At 48.2% G+C, this 12,164-nt stretch overlaps 1 protein-coding gene across 5 annotated transcripts in view; it reads left to right on the forward strand.

The window, feature by feature from the left end:
* Nucleotides 1–12,164, forward strand: part of LOC104937844 (MTSS I-BAR domain containing 1) — a 50,172-nt gene that overhangs the window by 1,092 nt on the left and 36,916 nt on the right. The gene's annotated exons all lie outside the window — the stretch shown is intronic.

Here is a 12,164-nt window from a genome sequence, read left to right on the forward strand (position 1 = left end):
TGTGTCCGCCCGCACCTTTCTCATGAAAAAACACACACACACACACACACACACACACACACACATACACATACACACGCACACACACACACACACACTCATAAATCAGAAGGTTTTTAATCATGTTCATGACAAAGGATGAACTCTGAAGAGAACACACACACACACACACACATGTGATCTTCATGACGTAGTTCCAGCCTCTGGAATCAGATCTGCTGCTTTGTGTTTGTCTCACCTGAGAGTCACCTGGTAATCAGGGACATGATTGGCTGATTAACCGACAAGAGCCATGCACAGTTTGTAGGCTGATGAGATGATTTCATGTTGTGTGTGCACACCTGAGGGAGCAAAGACAAAGAGACTAATCCTGTCAAAGGTTTAACATGAAGTCAGAATATGATTCATCAGACACACACACACACACACACACACACACGATCATCGTTGTCACAATATCAGATTTTTATTTCGCGATTATTGTGCAGAATTCACGATAACGATGAATTTAAAAACATCTTTAACTTTAGTTTGTTTTGTTTCTTTTTGTTGAGTGTGTGTGTGTGTGTGTGTGTGTGTGTGTGTGTGTGTGTGTTTGGAGGAGAGAGTCTGAAACACAAAGAAGGTGGGAACCACACATGTAGACCAATAAACTCCCAGATATTCAGATTATCGTCGTATGTGTGGGTCAGTTTTGACTGGCGGGTTGTTGTCAACGTGTGTGTGTGTGTGTGTGTGTGTGAGGTCATTAACCTGAAAAAAGGCCACGAGGCTGAGACAGATTTAGGCTGAGTGTGGAGCTTTGATGTCTGCAGGGTCCTCACACATAACTGAGTGTGTGTGTCGTTGGGGGAAGGGCACACACACACACACACACACACACACACACCTGTTTCCGTGGTGACGTAATAACAGACAGGTGGTTTCAAACAGGTGTAGTGTCGTGGCTTCACAAAGGGAGGTCTGGGAAATCTGCCACACCCTCCTCCTCCTCCTCCTTTCTTCCTCTTCTTTCTATTCCTGTCTTCATCACCCTCCTCCTCCTCCTCCTTCTTCTGTCGTCCTTTTCTTTTCCTGCAGCCCCACCTCCCTCGCTTTCCTCTCCTTCCTCCTGCTCCTCTTTCTTCTCTTGTTCTTGTCCTGCTGCCTCTCCATCTTCTTCTCCCTTTTCTCCCTCTCCATCGTTTTCTTTCTTTTCAGCATCCTCCTTCGATCCTCTTTCTCCTCTTCCTCCTCCTCATCTCTTTCTGTGGTTTTCATCTTCTGGTGAAAAACAGAAACGTTGGAATGAATCAGATGATTTCACACTTTGTTTAAATGTAAACATTCACACCTTTCTAACCTGTCTTCTACACACACACACACACACACACACACACACAGACACACACACACACACACACACACACACACACACACACACACACACATCGTGACTGTTTCATGTGTGTCCACAGATGCCGGCTGCTCACGGTCGAGCTGATATTGACATGATAATGCTTCATGTTGTACTCATGGCACGTTTTGTACGTTAAATCTGAATCAGCGTCGTATCTTCAGCCGATCGTCTAAATCTGTTAAATGTGTACTTTCATTTTCTCAGTTTCTAGAGCCGACCTCAGCTGATTCATCACATCGTGCCAGCGTTGTGCGAATATTTGTTCAAAGTTTCTCCAGCAGCGTGAACTGTGACTCTGAGTAATGTAACTAGCTGCAGCGTTTGTTGGGGACTATTTTCAGCGGTGGATGAAGGTGCTCGAGTGACAGTGTGGTGGCTCAGCATGTTTATTTCTGCTGTGAAGTTGGACATTTGGACATGGGGACTTATGGAGACTGACTCACTTCTGGAGCCAGCCTCAGGTGGACGTTAGAGGAACTGCAGCTTCACTTCACAAACACGGAGGTTGCTGCTTGGTTCATGGTCGTGAAGGAACAACACACACACACACACACACACACACACACACACACACACGTTCATCTTTAATTGCTGACTGAATCTTTTAATGGAGTATCGTTCACCTCGCTGTTCAACAACCTGATGTTTTATTCATGCACGTGACTCGCAGACGCAGGTTAGCATCAACACGTTTCCTCTCCCAGCCCAGCATCAGTGGCACACTGGACAAGTTCGGAAAGCCCTGATGGGTCACGGACCTCAACGGAGACGGAAAGATCCAGAAAGACGAGCTGGCTCTCTGCCTCGGCCTCAAACCAGCCTAACAGACCCTCACGGCGTTCAACATGTGGGGTTCTTCCTCCACATCTTCCTCCATCCTCCCCATTGAACTTCTCCTTTAAGTGTGCATCTTTTCTCTCTTCCTCCTGCTGGCTCATTTCTGGAAGTATGTCTCCTCTCTTGCTGGCTCCCACTGATGTATCTACCTATTTTATGCTCATTAATAAAGCACAGTACATTTCCATAATTTTATTTTTCTGTATTAATTCTTAGCAGAGGTGGATATTTACTGAATGTGGATTTCCGGTGATATGATATAAACCTAATCTATTAAAATCCATTTGGTGTTTGCAAGACTGAAAGGCATGCTGCTTCTTTGTAATGTGGTAATACACGAAACATGTGTTTGCCTGATTTATTTTGAAATGACAGTAATAAAATGTATTTAATCTCTGCAGCTGTGTCTTTCTTCTCTGACCCGATATAATAAATTCAACGCAAAACAACAAACCAGTACCAGCAGACCAACTATTGCGTTGTATTTCCATATATCTATAAACTGTATGAGGATGTTCATGAGACCTGCAACCACTGACACTGTGAGAAGGTAAACCCTGAATGTCAGTGGCAAAGATTGACTCTTAATCACTTTGGTCTGCGTTCATCATCTAAGGACTGATTACTTGAGTGGCTCTATGATCTGCTACCTCCACCATTAAACCAACTATGCAGAACCAATAGCACTTCTCCTTCCAGACATCTCACAGCCTCGCGGACATCTCGCCCATCCTCCTCCAAACCCTAGTGGGACAACAAAACATGGGAGCAGCCACCCAAAGTTTGCAAATTTAACATAGAGCCAATTAGAGAGCAAAAAGTGTCCATCCACAATCTTATTGAAGATAGTAATCCACATGGAAGGGTTCAATTTTATTTTAAATTCATGTGAACCACAAAACAAAACCAAAACTAATCATAATTTATGTTCCAAAATGTTTGAGTAAACAGTGGCAGCATAAAACTCTCCATATGGCTACATACCCTAAGAGATACACAAGAAGATAGTAGATCTACCAAACTCAACAGTTTTTAGGTGACATAAGTGAAATGTAGCCCGTTAGCTAAAGTGCAAACACCTGCCCAGGTGTCCAACACTGATCCCTCCAACCTGTCCCAATCACTTCATCAGTGTGAGACACGATTGAGCACCTCAGGTTAAAAAAGAGCACTGAGGCAGGAGTAGTCAGGGAGCTGACACTAGTTCTGAATTTGTTGTTTGTCTATGGTAGCCACAGTTGAGCAGACCGTTTGGCTTCACCCTTGGAAAGGAAAAATGGCTTCTGGATTTGTGTGAGGTATATACTTTTATCCCATTGCTGGCAAACAAAATCACTTTGTTGTCTTGGATTTGTTTTGTTCATGTCTTCTTCTCTTCTCAGGGTGGCTCTTGCTCTCACTGTTACTGTTTGGGCAGCATACAAAAGGTAAATCATGTTACACAAAACTGCAATTACATGCAGCAACTTCTTACACTGACTTTAAAGTGTCTTTTTTTTTTTTTTTTTTTTTAGCATTTAGCTACAGAAATGGAGGTTCCAGTGGCATTACACCTCACTTTAAACCAGATGATGGCTTCCTGCTTTCACTTCCTTAGTGAAGGGTTGATAAGACTGCAGGTGTTGAGTACCCAAAGCCTGCTGCTGTACCAGTGCAGGGAGTTTCCAGTGTTTCTGGCATAGGCAAGTGATTGTTACAGTCCAGAGGGAAGTGTTTCTAGTTACAGGCCTAGCTCACTTATACGCAAAAACACCAGACGAGAACCCAGCAGCCACATTAACATCCTAACTCAGGTGAGACTGGTGTCCACCAGTCCCAAGCTGGCATGTGGGCTTTTGCTTTTCCACAAATGGAAATGCCTTTGAGTCAGGTGTGCTTCAAGTTCTGGAATTAAGATGGATTATAGTCGCCATCTAGCGCCCAGCAGCCGAGCCTATCCGTCCAAGCCGCGCCCCCAGCCCCAGCAGACCGAGCTATCCGTCCAAGCCCGCGCCCCAAGCCCCAGCAGCCGAGCTATCCCGCAAAAGCCCGCGCCCCAGCCCAGCCCCAGCTATCCGTCCAAGGCCCGCCCCAGCCCCGCAGCCGGCTATCGTCCAAGCCCGCGCCCCAGCCCCAGCAGCGCTATCCGTCCAAGCCCGCGCCCCAGCCCAAGCAGCCGAGCTATCCGTCCCAGCCCGCGCCCCAGCCCCAGCAGCCGAGCTTCCGTCCAAGCCGCGCCCCAGCCCCAGCAGCCGAGCTATCCGTCCAAGCCCGCGCCCCAGCCCCAGCCGCCGAGCTATCCGTCCAAGCCCGCGCCCCAGCCCCAGCAGCCGCGCTATCCGTCCCAGCCCGCGCCCAGCCCAGCGCCGCCAGCTATCCGTCCAAGCCCGCGCCCCGCCCCAGCAGCCGAGCTATCGTCCAAGCCCGCGCCCCAGCCCCAGCAGCCGAGCTATCCGTCCAAGCCCGCGCCAGATCCCCAGCCAGCCAGACCGATCTATCCGTCCAAGCCCGGTGTCCCCAGTCCAAAGCTGGCATGTGGGCTTTCCGCTGTCCACAAATGAAATGTCTTGCGTCAGGTATGCTTCAGTTCTGGAATTGAGATGCATTCTGTCGCCCATCTAAGCCCCAGCGCCCACGTTACCCGTCCAAGCCTGTGCCCCAGCCCCAGCAGCCACCGTTACCAGCCCCAGCAGCCGAGCTATCCGTCCAAGCCCTGCCCCAGCCAGCCACGTTACCCGCCCCAGCAGCCGAGCTATCCGTCCAAGCCCGTGCCCAGCAGCCACGTACCAGCCCCAGCCCGCGCTATCCGTCCAAGCCCGTGCCCAGCAGCCACGCTCCCTGTCAAGGACCATGCCACAACCGAGCTACCCGTCCAAGCCCATGCCCCAGCAGCTACCAGCCCCAGCTGCCGAGCTATCCCTCCTATCCATGCCCCAGCTGCCGAGCTACCCGTCCAAGCCTGTGCCCCAGCAGCCACGTTACCAGCCCAGCTGCCGAGCTATCCCTCCTATCCCAGGGCCCCAGCTGGCCTCAGCCTAGCCGCGCTACCCGTCCAAGGCCGTGCCCAGCACCGCTACCCGTCCAGGGCCTGCAGCACGGGCTACCGTCCAAGGCCGTTGCCCCAGCAGCCGGGCTACCCGTCCAAGGCCGTGCCCCAGCAGCCGGGCTACCCGTCCAAGGCCGTGCCCCAGCAGCCGGGCTCCCGTCCAAGGCCGTGCCCCAGCCAGCCGGGCTACCCAGTCCCAAGGCCGTGCCCCAGAGCCGGGCTACCCGTCCAAGGCGTGCCCCAGCAGCCGGGCTACCCGTCCAGGCCGTGCCCCACCGTACCTCCAGGCGCCCAGCGCGGGCTACCCGTCCAGGCCGTGCCCAGCAGCCGGGCTACCCGTCCAAGGCCGTGCCCCAGAGCCGGGCTACCGTCCAAGGCGGCCCCAGCACGGGCTACCCGTCCAAGGCCGTGCCCCCAGCAGCCGGGCTACCCGTCCAAGGCTGCCCCAGCAGCGGGCTACCCCGTCCAGGCCGTGCCCCATGCAGCCGGGCTACCGTCCAAGGCCGTGCCCCAGCAGCCGGCTACCCGTCCAAGGCCGTGCCCCCAGCAGCCACGCTCCCTGTCAAAGCTCATGCCCCAGCCGAGCTATTTGTCCAAGCCCGTGCCTCAGCCCCAGCAGCCAAGCTATCCGTCCAAGCCCGTGTTCACCAGTCCCAAAGCTGGCATGTGGGCTTTCGCTGTACACAAAATGGAAATGTCTTTGCGTCAGGTATTGCTTCAAGTTCTGGCATTGGGATGCATTCTAGTCACCCATCTAAGCCCCAGCTGCCAAGCTACCCATCCAAGCCTGTTCCCAGCAGCCAAGCTATCCGCCCCAGCCCCAGCAGCCACGCTATCCGTCCAAGCCCGTGCCCAGCAGCCAAGCTATCCACCCCAAGCCCCAGCAGCCACGCTATCCGTCCAAGCCATGCCCAGCAGCCACGCTACCCCTAGCCCATTGCCCCAGCCCCCGCAGCCGAGCTTGCACCCAAAGCAAAGCTGGCATGTTTGACCTCACCCTCCAAGGGATCCTAGACAAGTTCCATGGCATCAGTATCAACACGAAGTGGCAGCAAACCCTAGGTATTGTAAAGTTGCCTTGAAATTTGACTCTTTTCAAAGCAGTTGAGTGAATTAAATGCTTCTCTTCTCAGTTTTGACCTCCCTGGAAGCAGTCTGTCTCTGCAACTTGTGAACAATCAACTTGTGAAATTCAATAAGTACTTGTAACTGCACTTGTGTCTGAGCTTTCTCTGAAATGTGGTGCTGTCTTTTGAAATGCACTTAAGATTTATTGTATATTCACAGACAAATGTCTGAAATGGTAGCTCATTGTATTGTTTACTACTAGGGTATTCGCTTGCATTAAACCTTGGTGTCCTTAGGACCCATTAGCATTTGGTGTTGCTGTCAATTGTTCACAGTACTGTCTTTACACGAAAGCTTATTCAGTGTGAAGCTGCTTCAACTTTCACCCCAAAACATGGCAGTTACATTCTTCCCACCCAGCTGCAGAAATAAACGTTGATTGGCACTACAACCGACTAGAGCTGGAGGCAGTTTGCCCAGCAGGTGGTCGTCGCAAGAAAATTGCAGAGGATGGCCATCAACAGTCAAGATTAAATCTCTGCCCTGATCTGAAATTCACAGCCATGGGCTCCTTGCCAATTCCACAGCTTCTTGTGAGGATGTTTTACTTTCTAAGGGCTTTTACACTATTTGAGGGTTGGCGTTCTGATTTCCGTCTGTGGGTCTTTGTATAAAGGAGGCATACACAGGAAAAAGGAGCTTTAACAGTAAGGCAAAAGAACATTGAATTTTACAGCTTGACCACCGGCAATGGGAACATGTTTATATATTGGCACTAATGCTCCACCTGGTTGAGATGTCAAAAGAGCGCAGCATGCCAGAAAGTACAGTGTGCTACGTAGAAGTGTACTAAGCCAATTGCATGTAGACTCTTAGTCCTGCTGCAGGGTATGCCCCAAAAAATATACTGTGATGCAACACACAAAACACAGAAGCTGGGCATTTTGACCTGGTGTGTCAAAGATATTCTTTTTAAGGACTTCAAGGAATGCACTGTCTACTTTTACTATCAGTTTCATTTTTTTGCTGTCATGAAAAAAACAAAACTTTACTTACTAACCTACCAGTGATGTTACCGCAGATATTTAGTTTTTGATTCTTTCAGCAGCATCAGTTGCTCTCTGATCAGGAGTTTATCACTTAAGACTCTTTTATGGTGACTGAAGCAGGCTGACAAGTTCTTAAATAAAGGCGCCGTGTCTCTCTTCTTCGCGCTGTTTGAAAAGTGCATGTTGATTTTCTGCATGATGTGAAGGTAACTGATAAAAAAAGGGATGAAATGCAGTCATAATCTCATGTGAGACTCATAAAATATCTTCTGAACTTGATTTAACGGGTGTGAATCATGGGTCTCCGGCTCCTCGCCTTTTTCGCTTTCCTCCCACTTCTTCTGGTTTTCTCCCCCTTTCCCCCTCCCTTGATAACTGTTATTAGTTTGGTCCTCTCCACTTTGGTGGAGATAATAACACAGAGCTCTGCTTTTCTGTGCATTGATTCTCAGGTGTGTGTATGTGTGTGTTGTGTCGCTCCCTGTCATTAAGCAGCCAGTCTGTGTGGTTAAAATGACACAGCTTTGACGGTTTGAAGCTCTGCCAGCTCAACCATCTGATCCCAGACCTTCCTACCAGCAAACCGGTCAGCCCTGCTGGCTTCAGTCCAGCCTCCGAGGGCCAAAAGTCTGCCGGTTTTCCCTCTCCGCTGCTGTAGTGGAAACACATGGTTGTCACTGCTCGCCAACATCTCCGTGAAACAGCAGCATCTTGTTTCTTTGATTTGATGTGGTGCATCTGCCAAGGGTCCAATTTTTAAAATACACAAGGAAGAAGTATGTGCTGTAAATTCTTTGTTAGTTTGATTATTTATGGTCCAAATACATTCATGTTCAAACACAGTGGTAGGAAGACTTCTCAGTTTATGTTTGAATATTCAGAACATATAAAAACAAACTATTTTAAAGACACTACAGGTTAAGAGGGTAAAAAACTGAACCCATAGATGTCACCATGAAACCTCTCCAGCTGATTACTCACATTAAGACAATTATTCTTTGAAATCTGATGTTTAATATGCAAACAAGGTATTATCTAATGTAACTTTGGTGAAATCTGCAGACACAAACAGACAAAATGAAAGTCAAATGTGGATTTATGTGTTTTTTTATAAAACAGAAGCAGACACATGAGGCAGGATTTCCTGGTTGAGACAAGGCGTCTGCGACGAAACACATCGACACAGAGCTAAAGTGGAAGTCTGTGTCCAGCACAGTCCTGTGAGCATGTGAGCATCTCGTTTACATTTCATGTGGATGATATTTTTATTGAAATCACAACAAAGATGAACCAAACAGTGAAGTGTCCTGATAAACTCAGTGAACCTGAAAGGACTTCCACAAGGTTCACTGACTGACTTTTACCACTAGGTGTCCTCCAACCTACACGAAGGCCAGCCACTGAGGTCCTGATTTATCTCTATGTGAGAGATGATAATTAATTTAAGGGCTAATAAAATATTTGATATTTTATACTTGATCAAATCTGACCACAGACGTACTATGAGAGATAAAAGCTGCACGAGCATGTTGGCTGGTAAAAAGAGAAAAGTGACGACAGTTTAATGACCCATAGTTTGTGTTTTATACTGCACTGTATATTAATATATATATATATTATATATATATATATATATATTATATATATATATATATATATATCTATATATATATATATATCTAAACCAGCAGATGACAGTCTATGACAGACACATGCTGTCTGTAATGTATCTGTCTGACTCTGTTTTTCTAGTGTTGATTACTGAGTTTGTACTTCAGTCCAATCTTTAACGCAGTAATGTAATGTAATGTATGACTTTGACGTGTAGTAACTGTACCTGCAGTGTTTTTACTCAAAGTATTCTTCACTCATGTCTTCAGGTTTCATCCTGAGCAGTTCAGTAAAACATTCACTAGGTGGCGCCGCAGACTGTTCAGATTATTGTTTGTGTGATGACTGAATAAATGATTCTATGAAACTCTTCAAGCTGTTTTTTTTCTATTCCTTTATTTTTATCTTTGTTTTTTGTTCTGTCCAGTGGTTCAAACTTTTACATTTTTTATTCAATCTCAAATTATTGAATGACATTTTATTTTAATTGTATAAGGTTATTTTTCATTTTAACTGTTTTTATTTTTCGGATTCGTCTATTAATTTCTTTTATTTAATTGATATTTAATGTATGTAGAGTGTGTATTAACAGACACGATTCTCTGCAGATTTCATAACAATGTTTTTATTTATTTTATTTATGTATGATAAATATTTTCTCTGACTCGCGGTCGCGCGCTCGGGGCCGCGCCTCGCTTCATTAACAAAAAGCCTCTGAGGAGGGCGGGGCCAGGCTGATGCGCGTCCCCGTCCCGTCCCTTGAGGCGCGCTCCCGGCCCGCGTCTCTCCCGTTCAGCTCCCGGTGAAGGAGCTCGGCTCTTGCGGAAAGTTGAGTGTGTCCGGCGGCGTGGCGTGTGCGTGCGTGCCGTGCCGTGTCGTGCTGCTCCTCCTCTGCGCTCAGACATGCGTCTCCTCCTGCAGACATGGGATTTATAACCGCGGGGCTCTGCTGAGCTTGTGTCCGTGCTCCGCTCTGAGCCCGGTTCCGACAGACCCGCTTCTTCACCTCATTTGTCTGGCTTCAGCTCCGCCGGACTCAGACTGATCGTTCGTTCCCGTTCACCGCCGCTGAAGATGGAGACGGTGATGGAGAGGGAGTGCAGCGCGCTGGGGGGCTGTTCCAGACCGTGATAGGAGACATGAAGGTAACATGGAGCATCATGAACACACACACACCCTGCTGCAGCACAGCAAACATCTGACTGATTATTTATTATCATCATTAATGTGGAGGGAGGTGGAGGGAGGTGGAGGGAGGTGGGGTTGTGTTTCAGGTTGTGACCGCCTGCAGCTTTCTCATGAAACACACACACACACCCACACACACACACACACAACACAACACAACACACGCACACACACACACTCATAATGAAGGTTTTTAATCATGTTCATGACAAAGGATGAACTCTGAAGAGAACACACACACACACACACACACACACAGACACCACACACCACACGTGATCTTCATTGACGTAGTTCAGCCTCTGAATCAGATTGCTGCTGTTTGTTTGTCTCACCTGACAGTCACCTGGTAATCAGGGACATGATTGGCTGATTAACCGACCAGAGCCATGCACCGTTTGTAGGCTGATGAGATAAAAGATGATTTCTGTTGTTGTGCACACCTGAGGGAGCAAAGACAAAGAGACAAATCCTGTCAAAGGTTTAACATGATTCAGAAAAATTTATATTCATCGTCACACACACACACACACACACCACACCACACACACACACACCACACACACACACACACACACACGTCATCCATCCGACTGGTGAAGACGATCATCGTTGTCACATATCAGATTTTTATTCGCGATTATCGTGCAGAATCACACGATACGATGAATTTAAAACACCTTTAACTTTAGTTTTTGTTGGTGGTGTGTGTGTGTGTGTGTGTGTGTGTGTGTGTGTGTGTGTTGTGTGTGGAGGAGAGAGTCTGACAACCAGAAGGTGGGAACCACACTGTAGACCAACAAAAACTCCCCAGATATTCAGTTATCGGCGTATGTGGGGGTCAGTTTGACTGGCGGGTTGTTGTCAACGTGTGGTGTGTGTGGTGTGTGTGTGTGTGTGTGGGTGTGTGTGTGTGGTGGGGAGGTCATTAACCTGGAAAAAGGCCACGAGGCTGAGACCGATTGAGGCTGAGTGTGGAGGGAGTCTGCAGGGTCCTCACACAAAACGAGGGGTGGCGTGGGGGGAAGGGCACACAACCACACACACACACAACACACACACACACACACACCCACACAACACACACTGTTTCCGTGGTGACGGAATAACAGCAGGTGGTTTCAAACAGGGTGTAGGGCCGTGCTTACAAAAGGAGGGCTGGGAACTGCCACACCCTCCTCCTCCTCCTCCTTTCTCCTCTTCTTCTATTCCTGTCTCACACCCCTCCCCTCCTCCTTCTCTCCTCCTCCTCCTTCTTCTGTCGTCCTTTTCTTTTCCTGCAGCCCCACCTCCCCGCTTTCCTCTCCTTCCTCTCTGCCCTCTCTCTTCTCTTGTTCTTGTCCCGCTGCCCTCCATCTTCTTCTCCTCTTTTCTCCCTCTCATCATTTTCTTTCTTTAGCTCCTCCTCGACCCTCCTCTCCTCCTCTTCTTCCTCTCCTCCTCCTCATCCTTCTGGTGGTTTCCTTGGTGTGACAAACAGAAACGTTGGAATGAATCAGATGATTCACACTTTGTGTAAATGTAAACATTCCACACTTATCTTTCTAACCTGTCTTCACACACCACACACACACACACACAACACACAGACACACACACACACCACACACACAGACACACACACACAACACACAATCGTGACTGTTTCATGTGTGTTCACAAGTGCCGCTGCTCACGGTCGAGCTGATATTAAACACATAATGCTTTCATGTTGTACGAGTTGTGTCACAGATGTGTAGTTTCATTTTCCAAAAACATTTTTGATAATTTCCTAAAACAGCTGCTCAGTTTCTAGAGCTGACCTCAGCTGATTTATCATATCGTGTCAGCGTTGGCTGCAGCGTTTGTTGGGGACTATTTTCACGCGGTGGATGAAGGTGCTCGAGTGACAGTGTGGTGGCTCACGATGTTTATTTCTGCTGTGAGTTGGACATTTGGACATGGGGACTTATGGAGACTGACTCACTCTGGAGCCAGCCTCAGTGGA

This window comes from Larimichthys crocea, chromosome XIII (assembly GCF_000972845.2).
Source record: "Larimichthys crocea isolate SSNF chromosome XIII, L_crocea_2.0, whole genome shotgun sequence".
Classification (NCBI taxonomy): Eukaryota; Metazoa; Chordata; class Actinopteri; family Sciaenidae; genus Larimichthys; species Larimichthys crocea.